This window comes from Lathyrus oleraceus, chromosome 6, assembly GCF_024323335.1.
Source record: "Lathyrus oleraceus cultivar Zhongwan6 chromosome 6, CAAS_Psat_ZW6_1.0, whole genome shotgun sequence".
NCBI classification, from domain to species: domain Eukaryota; kingdom Viridiplantae; phylum Streptophyta; class Magnoliopsida; order Fabales; family Fabaceae; genus Lathyrus; species Lathyrus oleraceus.
In genome coordinates, this window is record NC_066584.1 from 362,635,612 (window position 1) to 362,651,121 (window position 15,510).

Genomic DNA, 15,510 nt, shown 5'->3' on the forward strand with positions numbered 1-15,510 from the left:
ACCTGAGTATCTGGTTCGAAGACGCACTGGAGGAAGAATAGCTCCTTTGAGTTGACCTTGCTGTTGTTTGGTCTTCCAAAAACTGTGTTTTGCAAGATGCGGATAAAGTACCGGATAGTGGGGTTATGTATATGGGAAAGAAGGAGCTCTTCCCAGTTGTAGGTATTTATACCGGAAATTTTCTTGAAAAGGCCGAAAACGTCAACTGTGTTCCAGTTTGAGTTTGGAGGGATTCTGGGGTGTAGCAGACCTTCTATGGGAAATTGTAGCATGGTACTCAATTGGTTTTGGGTTAAGGAGTACTCGGTGTTAAACATACGGAAGGTTGCAGTACCGGTTAAAAATTCGTCTTCACCGGCGGGAGTGGTGTAGTCGTATGAACTTAAGAATTCTAAGGTTAGGGATGGGTAGATGGGTTGATTATGAGTGCAAAGGAAGGTTAAGTTGGCTTGACGGAGCATCCATTCGATACCTTGGAGTAATCCTAATTGTTGTAAACAAGTTAAATCGGGGTACCTGGTGGAAACGACGCCTCGCTGTTGGAAACGCTCGAATTGCTCTCTTTGATAATTTTCATCTTCGGATCGGAAGATGATATTTCCGAAATTCCGATTTCCCGCCATTGTGATGAATGAATTTTGAAGGGGTGATTTGGAAAGAAAATAAATGTATTTGGTAGGAGAGAATGGTTTGTGGTGAATGAAGGAAGGTTTTGAGGGGTATTTATAGGAGAAGAATTTGGAAGTTGGAAAGAAAAAGTGGTTGAAAAGTAATTAAGTGTGGTTGAATGGAAATTAATGGGGAAGGTAGAAAGTAAAAAGGTGTAACGTTCGTCTCCAACGGCTCCTTAACGTTCACTAGTCTGAAGGGTGTTACGCTCGTCACAGGTGCATGACGGTCGTAACAGGCGCTTAGCGTGCCGTTCGTTATGGATTGTGTGACGCTCGTCACACATTCCTTTTTGGCAAGGCTTCAGTAGCGTTTCACAGAATCACTTTGGTAATGGATTTATAAATTTTTTTTTGTTTTTTTGTTTTGCTTATGATTGATTTATTCTGCAATTTAATTTATCGTGCACGCTTATTCTACTTTGTATAATAATAAGTCATAGGTAGCAACAGTAGAGCATAATAGCTATTGCATAATAAAATTAAATAAACAGCTTCAATAAAATGATCATAATGTAATACAGGAAAGGAAAACAATGAAATGAAAGAGAAATAAATGTGAACATGAATTCAAATAACATTAATGAATAATCTAACTTAAAACTAAATAACTTAGAAAAATAACTAAATTCTATCCATCTGCACGATGTAGCAACTCGTGAAACTGATCTGTCATACTGCTCATGTATCCTAGAACTTCGTGTCTCATGTCAGTAAATTCTCCTCTGAGGGCGTCTTGTTCTGACATCAAAGCTTCAATGGCGGTGTTATAATCAGTTCCGGGCATATGATGCCGGAGGTCGGATATGGCTGATTCTTCGGTCTGAACAGGCTGAGGAGGAGGGTCAATATCATAATAGCCGGATGGTGTCTGAGGGTCAGATTCAGCATGAGGGATCTGGTCATCATAAGTCTCATAGTCATCACAAATCTCATAGTCCTGGATGGATTCAGTGGATCTAGCAGGAGTAGGGGTTTCGTTCAGGTTGTAGAGCCAGTTACTGCGGTTATGAATGCTAGTCCTAGGATCGGGCATGGTGAATAGGCAAAGAACCTGGTTATCAATAATAAGCTCAAACTCGTCAGACCCTAGGTTTGCTATAAACATAGTGTTGAAGAGGAAGGGTATACTCATAGTAGTAATGCCACAAAAAGGGCTTAGGTTAAGCATAGGCTGACGTAATCCAATAGCATTACCTATCATAGTTATCAAACCGCCTATTCGGATTGGTGCTCGCTCATCCTGGATAAGGTGGTCCAAATTAGCTAACATAAAAGTAGCACCGTTTACTGGACGGTTCTGGGAAGCACAAAAATGATGAAGAGTTCATCACGTGAAACTGAAGTACTGTTTGGCTTCTTCCCAAATAAAGTGTGGGTCAGGATCTTATGGAAATAGCGAAAGGCCGGGTTGTGTATGTTTCCAGAGAGAAACTCATGTTCTTCGGGCTCATCATTTCCAGTCAGCTTACCCCAAAAGTGTTCAAGTTCTCTATGTTCAAAAAGTTCTTCCTGGCTTACTGTGAATGTGTCAAAGGAGGTAGGAAAACCCAAAAGGTTGGTAAAGTCTCTAATATTAAATTGGTACTCCATGTTGAACATTCTGAACTGGATAAAACCTCTGCTAATTCCTTTTCCATGGCTGGGTAGATAGATTAATGAGCTAAGGAATTCTAGTGTGAGTCTCCGGTAGGTGGTGAAATGTCTCAGGATAGGGGATGTCTCCCATCCTATCTGGTTCAGCAAATACAGGACACTTTGTCTCAGTCCAAGGGCAGTCATAGCCCAATCATCAGCATATAAACTAGGTAGCATCTCTCTAGTGGCTAGTTCTTCAAACTTTTGTTTCTGAGCCATTCCTCTGAATTTGATACCCATACGATCAAAATGTCCCATCTGGTTAGTGTTAGCTAGAGAAAAGAAAATATGAGTTTTAGTCAGGATTTGGCCAAATGCCGAAAGAAGAAAAAATTATTATTATATATTTTTTTTCTTTTGAATTAAAATAAATCAGGAATGAATACTAAACAGAAATTAAAAGAATAATTGAGGGAAAAAAAAAGAAAATAGGAAAATGATAATAATAGAATAAGAAAATAATAAAATAATTGTGGGTTGTCTCCCACTAAGCGCTTTGTTTAAATGTCGCAAGCTCGACAAAGAAACTGTTAAGTATAATCTATAGGTCCTGAGGGCATTTCGTCTAAGTGTAGGATTTGCGAATCTCCATTGGTTTCCGCATAATGATAGTGTTTTAGATGTTGCCCGTTTACGGTAAACGGTTCTGTGGATTTGCCTTTAATTTCTATTGCTCCACTGGGAAAGATGTTAGTGATATGAAAAGGTCCTGACCATCTGGATCGTAGTTTTCCCGGGAATAACTTTAGTCTAGAGTTAAATAAAAGGACTGCGTCGCCTTGCTTGAAGATTTTCCTTGATATACGCTTGTCATGCCATTGTTTTGTTCTTTCTTTGTAGATTCTGGCATTTTCATAGGCGTCTCTTCTGAGTTCTTCTAATTCGTTTATGTCAAGGATTCTCTTTTCACCGGCGGCTTTATAGTTTAGATTCAGATTTCTAATAGCCCAATAGGCTTTATGTTCTAATTCTACCGGGAGGTGACAGGATTTTCCATAAATGAGCTTAAATGGGGTCGTCCCTATGGGGGTTTTATAAGCAGTTCGGTATGCCCACAAAGCTTCTGGTAATTTCAATGACCAATCTTTCCTTGAAGTGGCGACCGTTTTTTCTAGTATTTGCTTGATTTCTCTGTTAGATACTTCCACTTGTCCACTGGTCTGAGGGTGGTAAGGTGTCGCTATCCTATGTCTCACTCCATATTTAAATAATAATTTTTCGAGTACCTTGGATATAAAGTGCGATCCACCATCACTGACTACTATTCTTGGGATGCCAAATCTCGGAAATATTATATTCTTAAAGAGTCTAGTTACTACTCGGGTGTCGTTTGTTGGGGAGGCTACAACTTCGATCCATTTTGATACGTAGTCAACTGCCACGAGTATGTATTTGTTACCGAAAGAGGATGGAAAAGGTCCCATGAAGTCTATTCCCCACACGTCGAAGATCTCTACTTCCAAAATACCTTTTTGTGGCATCTCGTCACGTCTAGATATGTTTCCCGTGCGTTGACATCTGTCACATTCCTTAATAGCCGCATGTACGTCCTTCCATATAGTTGGCCAATAAAAGCCGGCTTGTAGGATTTTAGAGCAGGTCTTGGATGTACTTGTGTGTCCACCATAAGGAGCGGAGTGGCAGTGTTGGATTATATTTTCTACCTCTTCTTCGGGTATACATCGACGGAAAATACCATCGGGGCCTCTTTTGAAAAGTAAGGGATCATCCCAGTAATAGTGTTTTATGTCGTAGAAGAATCGTTTCTTCTGCTGGTAAGATAAAGTAGGTGGAACTATTCCGGCAGCTAAATAATTGACGAGATCAGCGTACCATGGTGTGACAGATATAGCTAAGGTGGTTTCTACTTGCATGTCGGAGTTGTTCTCTTCCAAAGTAGCTATAAGTTTGTCATACGAGAAATCATCATTAATTGATGTTCTTTCCGGTTCAAGGTTCTCAAGTCTAGAGAGGTGGTCTGCTACTACGTTTTCAGTTCCTTTCTTGTCCTTGATTTCTAAGTCGAATTCTTGTAGCAACAAGATCCATCTTAGGAGTCTAGGTTTAGCATCCTTTTTTGTTAAAAGGTACTTGATAGCAGCGTGATCAGTGTAAACTATTATTTTAGCTCCAACCAAGTAAGAACGAAATTTATCTAGCGCAAATACCACTGCTAGGAGTTCTTTCTCGGTAGTGGCGTAATTCATTTGCGCTTCATCCAGGGTTCTGCTTGCGTAATATATAACTTGAAGCTTTTTATCTTTTCGTTGTCCTAAAACAGCACCTACAACATAATCGCTGGCATCGCACATTATTTCAAATGGTTCATTCCAGTCTGGTGTCTGCATTATGGGTGCGGAGATCAATGCTTGCTTAAGCGTTTGGAATGCTTTTAAACAGTTATCGTCGAATATGAATTCAGCATCTTTCATCAATAGTCCGGTTAAAGGTTTAGTTATCTTAGAGAAGTCTTTGATGAATCGTCGGTAAAAACCGGCGTGTCCTAAAAAGCTTCGTACTTCTCTCACGGTTCTTGGGGGTTGAAGATTTTCGATTACCTCTATTTTGGCTTTGTCTACTTCAATTCCTCTGTTCGAGATGATGTGTCCTAAAACAATTCCTTCTTGTACCATAAAGTGGCACTTTTCCCAGTTAAGTACTAAGTTTACTTTTACACATCGCTCAAGAACTCTTTCCAGGTTTTCAAGGCATTCTTCGAAACTTTGTCCGTATACGGAAAAGTCATCCATAAATACTTCCATGATGTTTTCGAGAAAGTCGGCGAAAATTGCCATCATGCATCTTTGAAAGGTTGCAGGAGCATTACACAGACCAAACGGCATTCGTCTATAAGCGAAGGTACCAAAAGGGCACGTGAACGTTGTCTTTTCTTGGTCATCAGGGTGAATTGGTATTTGAAAGAAGCCTGAATAACCGTCTAGATAACAGAAATGTGAATGTTTTGCTAATCGTTCTAACATTTGGTCAATGAATGGTAAAGGGAAATGATCTTTTCGGGTTGCTTTGTTTAGTTTCCTATAGTCAATGCACATTCTCCATCCCGATTCGATTCGTTTAGTTATAGTTTCCCCTTTTTCGTTTTCAATAACGGTTATGCCTCCTTTCTTTGGTACAACGTGTACAGGACTAACCCATTTGCTATCAGATATATGATATATAATACCCGCTTCCAATAACTTGGTTATTTCCTTCTTTACTACCTCACTCAGGATCGGATTTAGTCTCCTCTGGTGTTCTCTAGAGGTTTTACAGTCTTCTTCTAACATGATGCGGTGCATACAAATAGAAGGACTTATTCCTTTAAGATCGGTGATGTGGTACCCTAGTGCGGTTGGATACTTCCTTAAGATATGTAGGAGTTTTTCTGTTTCGAGTCTTCCTAGGTCTGCATTAACTATCACAGGTCGTTCAAGTTCTAAGTCTAGGAATTCATATCTCAGTTTTTGGGAAGTGTTTTCAGGTCAGGGGTTGGTTTGTTAAGACATTGCGTGGGGTCCGGTGTTATTGCTAAACATTGGTTAGATCTGTCTTCTACAAGGCAGTCAGATGATTTGTCTTCTTCTAACTCTGCTTCTTTTATGCATTCATCGATGATATCCATGAAGTAACATGTATCTTCTATTGCAGGTGCTTTCAAGAATTGGGAAAGAATGAACTCAATTTTCTCTTCACCTACTTCGAAGGTGAGTCGTCCTCGTTTTACGTCTATGATTGCACCGGCAGTTGCTAAGAATGGTCTTCCCAGTATAATGGGTGTAATATCATCTTCTCTAATGTCCATAATTGTAAAATCAGTGGGAATGTAGAATTGACCTATGCGTACGGGAACGTTTTCAAGGATTCCTACAGGATATTTGATGGAACGATCTGCTAGTTGCACAGACATTTTGGTTGGTCTTAATTCTCCCATTTCCAGTTTCTTACATATGGATAAAGGCATAACGCTAATTCCGGCTCCTAAATCGCATAAGGCTTTGTCGATGACAAATTTTCCTATGTGACAGGGTATAGAGAAACTACCCGGATCCTTGAGTTTAGGGGGCATGTTTTGGATTATAGCTACATTCGGCAGGGAGTGTAACGGTTTCGCTATCTTCAAGTTTCCTCTTATTAGAAAGAATTTCTTTTAAGAATTTAGCATATGAGGGCATCTGCGTAATAGCTTCGGTGAACGGAATTGTAACGTTTAATTGTTTAAGGAGATCAACAAATTTTCTAAATTGGCCCGCATCTTTGGTTTTAACAAGCCTTTGAGGGTAAGGTATAGGTGGTTTGTAAGGTGGTGGAGGTACATAAGGTTCCTTCTTTTCTAGGGTTTCCTTATTACTCTCTTCCTTTTCCTTAGGTTCACTTTCCTCAGTTGATTTCTTAGGGTTTTGGTTTTCTATCCTTGGATCAGACGGTCCTTCCACTTCCGTTCCACTTCTTAATATAATTGCATGAGCGTGGCTTCTCGGGTTAGGTTGGGGCTGTCCAGGGAATGTACCAGTTGGGGCAGCAGTAGGTGCTTGTTGTTGGGCTACTTGTGATATTTGTGTTTCCAGCATTTTGTTATGGGTAGCCAAGGCATCTACTTTGCTTGCTAGTTGTTTAAGTTGTTCGCCAGTGTGTACATTCTGGTTTAAGAAATCTTTATTGGTTTGTTGTTGGGAAGCTATAAAGTTTTCCATCATGATTTCCAAGTTGGATTTCCTAGGGGCGTTATTGTTAGGCATGGATGGGTTCGGTTTCTGATATCCCGGAGGTATAGCTGGGGCTTGATTAGGAGACTGTCCAGGTGCGTACAAAGCGTTATTACTCTTATATGAAAAGTTTAGATGGTTCTTCCAATTTGAGTTATAGGTGTTCGAATAGGGGCTTCCTTGAGCATAGTTTACTTGCTCTGCTTGGATTCCTGTCAAGAGTTGACAGTCCGTAGGAGTGTGGCCTTGGATTCCACAGACCTCGCAATTCTGAGTTATAGCAACCACGGCGGCTGGAGGTGATACGTTTAAACTTTCAATTTTCTGGACCAAAGCATCCACTTTTGCGTTAACGTGATCAAGGTTACTTATCTCGTACATGCCAGTTTTCGTTTGAGGTTTTTCCACCGTTGTTCGTTCGGTTCCCCACTGATAGTGGTTTTGGGCCATGCTCTCGATAAGCTGGTAAGCATCAGCATAAGGTTTGTTCATTAATGCACCACCTGCAGCGGCGTCTATTGTTAACCTTGTGTTGTATAAGAGACCATTATAAAATGTGTGAATTACTAACCAGTCTTCCAAACCATGGTGTGGGCAAAGTCTCATCATGTCTTTGTATCTTTCCCATGCTTCGAAAAGAGACTCGTTGTCTTTCTGTTTAAATCCGTTTATCTGGGCTCTTAACATAGCTGTTTTGCTTGGCGGAAAGTATCGGGCAAGAAAAACTTTCTTCAACTCGTTCCATGTGGTGACTGAGTTGGAAGGGAGAGATTGAAGCCATCTTCTAGCGCTATCTCTTAATGAGAAAGGAAAAAGACGAAGTCGAATTGCCTCTGAAGTGACACCATTAGCTTTAACAGTATCAGCGTATTGGACAAATACGGATAAATGAAGGTTTGGATCCTCGGTAGGATTTCCAGAGAATTGGTTCTGTTGCACCGCCTGCAACAGCGAAGGTTTAAGTTCGAAGTTGTTTGCTTCGATTGCGGGCGGAGCAATACTTGAATGCGGCTCATCTTGCGATGGAGCGGCGTAATCTCTAAGAGCACGAGCTGGTTCTGCCATCTCGGTTATCGAAGGAAAAAGGTTTTTGAAATCAGGAAGTTCTACAGGAGGGAGATTGTTTGCAGCACGATATTCCCGAATTCGTCGTAAGACTCGGAGATATAGTTCGATATCGTTGATTCGTAAATAGAGCGGTTCGCCTTGTGAGCGAGTGCGTGGCATACAAATCAACGAAAGAAAGAATAGAAGAAAAAGAAACCTTAGTCTCTACAGCGTAACGGAAGAGTTACGATATCGATTAAATAAAAGTCCCCGGCAACGGCGCCAAAAACTTGATCGCTCGACTGTGTGAGTCGAGAATGGGGTACAAACTGCAAGTGCACAGTTCTATCGCGTAGTTTTAAAAGATATCGATCCCACAGGGACTTATGAATCGATATACCGTTATCTAAGGTTACTTCGTAAAGCTAAGGTGAATAATGGTTGATTGTTTGGGGGCAAAGCTAAAAACTAAACTAAGATCTAGATTAAATATTAATAAAGCGGATATCGGTATGTAGTTCGTCGTAATTAGGGAATCAATTCTTTGTCGGTTTCTCGGTTTAAAATAAATCGTTTCAGTTAACTTTATTGATTAAAGGTTTTATCTCAAACTCTCGCTCTGTTGAATAAACCATGATTTTATGTTAATGTAGCTGTCACTTATAATTAAGTCAAAAACCATTTTTTGAAAGCAATAAAGTTGCAGAAACTCTTTTTAAGAAAACACTGACCGTTTTAAACACCCTTATCTCAAACTCTCGCTCTGTTGACTTAGGTTATACAATTAAACCCGAATGCTTAACTCTCGTCCTCACATTCAATCTTTAAAAATACTTTTTGGAAAAGGTCAGAATTTAATTAACTCTAAAACTTGCTCTCGCCCTGATCTAAAATTAATGCCTAATTTACACTGTCCAGTTAAAACCTCAAACTCTCGCTCTATTGATTTTAACTTCTTTATGTCTTTTACTTTTGTAAAAAATCTTGTTATTAAACCTGTAAATTGAGACCGTAAAAAGATTGATTTTAATTTTAAATTTAATTAGACCGACTTAGTCTTGATCCCTTATTCCGCTTACTTTACATACCGATATCTAGGCGAATTAGCCAGACATGCTAAACAAACAAAAATACATATCATGCATAAACAGACTCATCCCAGGCAGATAATATAAATAAATAATAAAACAAAGCATTAAATAATGATTAAAGAACCTGAATGCGTTAAACAATAGTCTTGAACACTCCACCACAAGCCGGTAGGATTTGTTCTTGGATTCTTCAATTAAACAACAAATTAAAACGAAGGAAATAAAAACTAGATTCTAACGTAAGGTTAGATCCGGTAAAAGTTGCACAATAGTTTCCGGTGTAGAAACTATTGTGCGAAAAGAATTAATTAAATGCTAAAAAGGAAAGTATAAATTGCAAGGGAAATAGTGTAGAACTTGTAAAAAATAAATAAAGAAACAATACTGAAATTGCTGGAAAAGAAAATAAGCAAAAGCGAAAAGCGGCAAAGGAAAAAATTGGAAAAGCTTCGGAACCACTTTTGGTTTTAAAAGTGGCTATTTATATTGGTGCCATTAAGTAACTGCCTGCTGCCAAAAGGTCTTCAACGTGGCTAATTGCGTGGCATGGATATAGGGCCCAACACTCCTCAACGTCTCTTCAAGTCTCTGAGGCGTTACTTGCGCCCAAAAAGTAGGGGAATGGTGTGACGTTCGTCACACCATGTGTGACGTTCGTCACAAGGCTGTTTTGTGTGACGCTCGTCACGCACTCTGTGACGTCCGTCACAGGCACAACATTTGTGTCTTGCGCTTTGGGCTGGGCTTTGGCATTTGGTTCTTTTTCTCTCCTTTTTGCACCTCCTTTTCTTCCATTTTTACTTGTGCTTCAAAATAAACCACCTGAGACAAATAGGAAGAAAATACCACGTAATATCTTATAAAATGAAGTGAACTGAAATAAATAGTCATAGAATTTAATGGAATTAAGTCCTAAAATATGATATAATTTCGTGTTATCAATATGCCCAAAATCACTTAAGCGTGTGGTACCTTACCATATTTCGTATTCCACTTAAGTGCACCGTACCTTACGGTGTTCCTTAGTTACTCTATTTCTCATCAATCCATCCTTTGTGTGTGACCCTGTAGGTTTTCGCGACGTTGGTAATCATATTAAATCACGCATTTAACATAATAAACAGTGAGCGGTATCTAGCAACACATCACTGCTACCCAAGACACGAAAATGTCATGTGATATGCCAAAACCTCCTATGATAATAATTATGTATATAATTACCCTTTTGCCCTTATGTCTATATTGAACACAAGGTATAGACCGTGTCATCCTTGTCCAGTTCAATATTGGGCCCATAGACATTTATTCTGTTACGCAGGATGGGCAAATTCCATATAGGACACTCATGTCCCTCATCATGCTTTGTGGAGTACCCATCAACTGCCTTTATGGTTATCCAGTTACGGACAACGTTGGATCAGCAATAAAGCACTCGACTCTACATCTAGGGTCCACAGTGGTTTCAGGTCGAAGAGTGGTATACACCATTATCACCATGAGAATAACTTATAACACTTTGCATAAATTTCTATATAGTATTCTCATAGCGGGTCAATCCGGTATAAATATTACTCTTAATATTCATACCTATGTTTAAGACTTGATAACTCTTTATCCATGATCCATGAGATGTGATCATCAGTCTACAAACATAATAGTCTTAATGCTTTAATGTTATCCCACTTCATAATAAAGCTCGACTACGGATACTTTAAGAATAATGTCCCTATGTTTAATGTGCTCTCATGATCAAGTCACACTTGATACATTAAACGAACTATCTATTCTAGGGACTTTATTAAACAAACATAATAAAGAAAAAGCCTTTTATTATTAATAAATAATTCGACACAAGTACCAAAAGTATTGGCCTCTAGGGCTTACACCAACAGAAACGACATACGTGTTTATCTAAGTCCATTAATTGAGGATTTAAAAATTTTGTGGGATAACGGTGTTGACGTTAATGATGCATATTCTGGTGAAAAGTTTAAGATGCATGCAATGTTATTTTGCACAATCAACGACTTTCCTACATATGGTAATTTGGTTGGATATAGTGTCAAAGGACATAAAGCGTGTCCTATATGTGAGTCTGATACCTATTTTCACCAGCTTGAGTTTGGAAAAGACCGTTTGCCTTGGGCATCAAAAATTTCTAAAACCCAATTATCCTTATCGTAGATTGCGGACGACTTTTAATGGAGAGTAGGAGTTTGAAAGAGCTCCTAAACCTTTAATTGGCTATGAAGTTTATCAACGACAAGAACACCTTACTGTTGTCTTTGTAAAGAATAAAGATGGTCCCATTGAGAGAAATATTTGGAAAAATAGATTGATGTTATTTGATCTTCCATTGGTCAAGACTCGATGTAAGACATTATCTTGATGTGATGCATGTGGAGAAAAATCTGTGTGATATTTTTGATAGGAACACTTATGAACATTCCAGGAAAGACTAAAGATAATAATAATTCCCGTTTAGATATGGTGGAGATGGGTATACGACAACAGGTGACTCTAGAAGATAGAGGAAAATTATCTTATTTGCCTTCAACATGTCACACTCTATCTAAAAAGGAAAAGAAAAGTTTTTGCGAGTGTTTGCTTGGTATCAAAGTTCCCCAAAGTTACTATTAAAACATCAAGAAACTTATATCAATGAAAGATCTCAAGTTAATTGACTTAAAATCTAATGATTGTAATTTTTTGATGCAACAACTTCTATCAGTGACTATCTGTGACATCCTTCTAAAAAATGTAAGAGTAATTATAACCAAATTATGTTTATTCTTCAATGCTATATGTAATAAAGTTCTTGATTTCAAAAAATTAAATGAGTTATAAGAATAGGCTGCAGTAATATTGTGTCAATTGGAGATGTATTTTCCTCCATCATTTTTGATATTATGGTTCACTTACTTGTTCATCTAGTCAGAGAAATCATATTTTATGGTCCAATTTATTTAAGGTGGATGCATCCTATAGAGTCATACATGAAGATATTTAAAGGATATACGAAGAATCATCACCGACCGGAAGCTTCAATTGTTGAAAGGTACATCATAGAAGAAGCTCTTGAGTTTTATTCAAAATATTTATCGGAAACAAAGTCTGTTGGAATTCCAAAGTCTTCTCGTGCTGACAGATTTGAAGGTAAAGGTACTCAAGGTTTAAATGTTAAGTCAATGGATCGGGACGTAGTACTTGAAGCACATTTTTAAATATTGAATAATCTTAGTGTAGTTAATCTTACATAGCTACTAGCAATAAAGTTATAAAAAAAATACCCCCTAATGAATGACAAGTGGTTGTTGACACGACATAACAAGGAATTCATAAGTTGGTTTAATAATAGGATTTCTAATGATGATGGTGTATCAGAGACAACTAAATGGTTGTTATACATGCAAAAATTTACTTTGATAACTTGGACGACATACGATATTTCTAATTGTTCCTTTTATACAAAAACAAAAGATGATCGAAGTACAATGCAAAATAGTGAGGTTACGGTTGAGGTCGAATCCTTGTATTTCTCTAGTTCAAAAAATAAGAATCATATTTAGGCAGCCATCACATCCTATGGTGTCATTGAGAAGATTTTGGAGATTGATTATGTTATTTTCAAAGTGCCTTTATTTAAATGTAAGTGGGTTCCCAATAACAATGGTGTACAAACTGATGAGTTAAGATTCATACGGGTTGACCTTGACAATACAACTTATAACACTGAACTATTCATCATGGCTACTTAAGCAAAATAAGTTTTTTATATGACAAACGCTGCAAACTTATCGAAGAGATAGTCAATTATTCTCAAAGGAAAACACATTTCATATAGTGAAAATGAAAGTTTTGATATTTCTTCCACTCATTCTTATGCAACACAAGTGCCTACTTCATATGAAGAAGTTGATAAATATGATGTACATGTTATTTGTAACGATCATCAAAAAGTCAAATGAGAAAATTAACAAGTAAGTATTTTATATTCTTCATTCATAATTTATTGTATGTTATAATTTCTAATGTTGTTATTTTATAACAACTATTATTATTTGAAATTACAGGTGTTTAAAGTTAAGACACCAAAACAACAAGATAATATTATTTGATGTAATGATGTGTACATTTTACACTATTTTATGCCATTTTGGCATTGATCTAATATACAATTTTTTGTTTCTAATTGAATTATGTCATTGATGTAATACAATTTTTGGTCTAATTCAATTCACAAATGAGTGTATTGTTGTTTCTGGTCTGATACGATTCAGAGATATTCAGGTTAAAAATTTGGGAATACTTTAAGATTGAAAATATATACTAAAAAAACAAATAATATCACAATAGTTTTTAATTCAACCGTTTTTATAAGTGGAGCGCTATGCAGAATAATATAACGTAAGAATGACGTTTCGAACCCCAGACCTATAAATTATTTCACAACGGTTGACTTCTTTACCTGTTGTTAAAGTAGCACATTACCTAACTTATAACAACAGTCACTCACATATTGTGAAAACTAGCATACATACAATCATACGCTACCTAACAGTGGACGTGAAACCATCATTATATGTGTTTTCCATAGTAGTCTCTCTCTCTCTCTATCTATCTATCTATCTCTCACTCTCTCTCTCTCTCTCTCTCTCTCTCTCTCTCTCCTCTCTCTCTCTCTCTCCCACACACACACGCACATACACACACACAAGACACAACAGACGCACACACGCACATGCACACATACACACACGCATACGTACGCACCCACCCACACATTTCATTATTTTCATATCAAAACACAAAAAATTACAATAACATGATGAAGAACACCATGTGTGTTTTTCATCCTCCAAACCCATATTCTTCCAAAATAAACCAAAATTGAAAACTCCAAGCACCAACCCTACTTAAAATCATCCCTTATTATGAGTACCTAACACACAAAAAAAATTATTATTAAAAATTAAAAAATATTGTTCCCAAATATTTTTTATATTATGAGTATCAGAGCAACGTAAACTAAATTAAATTTTTTTATTTAATATTTCTAAAAATTTATGCAATATAGTCTTTGAGTTCTTTTATTAAAACGATTTTTATACTAAAAAGAAAAATTAACCCCTTAACTAAAAAGAAAAATTTACCTCTTATATTTCTTTTTCTCATTTCATTTATCCAAGATCTTTTAACTTTTTAAAATTGGGAAACAAAGTCTCGAGTAGGGGTGGAAAACGAGCATGCCCATTCCATTTAGACCCATCCTACAAATAACCATAAAAAAACAGAACGAGACATACATAATTGAGGAGGATGCATGCCTAAAACCTTGGCCATCCCCGCAAAAATGTGAATGCGGGACAGGAAAAACATGGACACTATATATATAAACGTATTCCTCTAAAATATTCTTCACTAATCATCTTCAAAATTTAATTTCGAAAATATATTCTTAATGTCCACCAATATTTTGAAAGCTAGATTAATGGGTTCAATTGTTTTGAATAAAAAATCAAGACTAATATCAATCAAGGCAGACATTAAAAATATGAACAAACTATGATAAAATTGGATAATCGAGTAATAATCAATTCTACTTTAGAAGAATCATTAGGGATAGCAATGGACAGGGTTTGGGTAGGGTACTATATTACCTAACCACGTGCCCGCAATTTGAAAAAATCTCTGTACTCGAGTCCATACATGTTTGGGCGCCAAAGTTAGCACTTGTATCTGTGTCCTATGGGTATGTAAGTACTCATACACGTATCCGCATTCTTATTAAAAATAAATAGATCAATTATAAAATATCATATCATTTTAAGTTTTTAAAAACATTAAAAAGATTTTAAAATATTTATTATTTAAATAAATGAACACTTATATTAAATATGTAATAATTTAACATTAATATACTTTTTAAAATGGATAGACATACATTTTTATATAACAATATAAATTAAAATATATAAATATATATTGTACGGGTATGGGATGGGGTGGGTACCAAGGTGCCCATACACGCAACCATACCCGCTTATTTTGTGGGTAATTGCCTGGATTTGTATCTATATCCATTTTTGCAGGTTTTTACCTTATCCATTATATGTAATTTTGTGGGTGTCCATTGGGGATGAGTCAAATTGCCATCTCTAAGAATAAAACACATTAAACTCATAAACTCAACTTTGCATCTCTAAAATGTTTTAAACTATTCTAAAAGTTAAACCAAAGATACACTCAAATTAATTGACATGATCATGAATTTTTTTCTTCCGCCAAAGAGGAATATGATTTTTCACTAACTCAATTAAATAAAACGAATATTGAAAAGAAAGCTCTCAAAAAATAGAAAAA

General features: G+C 36.9%; 1 pseudogene; it reads left to right on the forward strand.

The window, feature by feature from the left end:
- The first annotated feature begins 7,589 nt into the window (after window positions 1-7,589).
- Window positions 7,590-7,689, forward strand: LOC127099080 (uncharacterized; annotated as a pseudogene).
- Window positions 7,690-15,510: the final 7,821 nt, after the last annotated feature.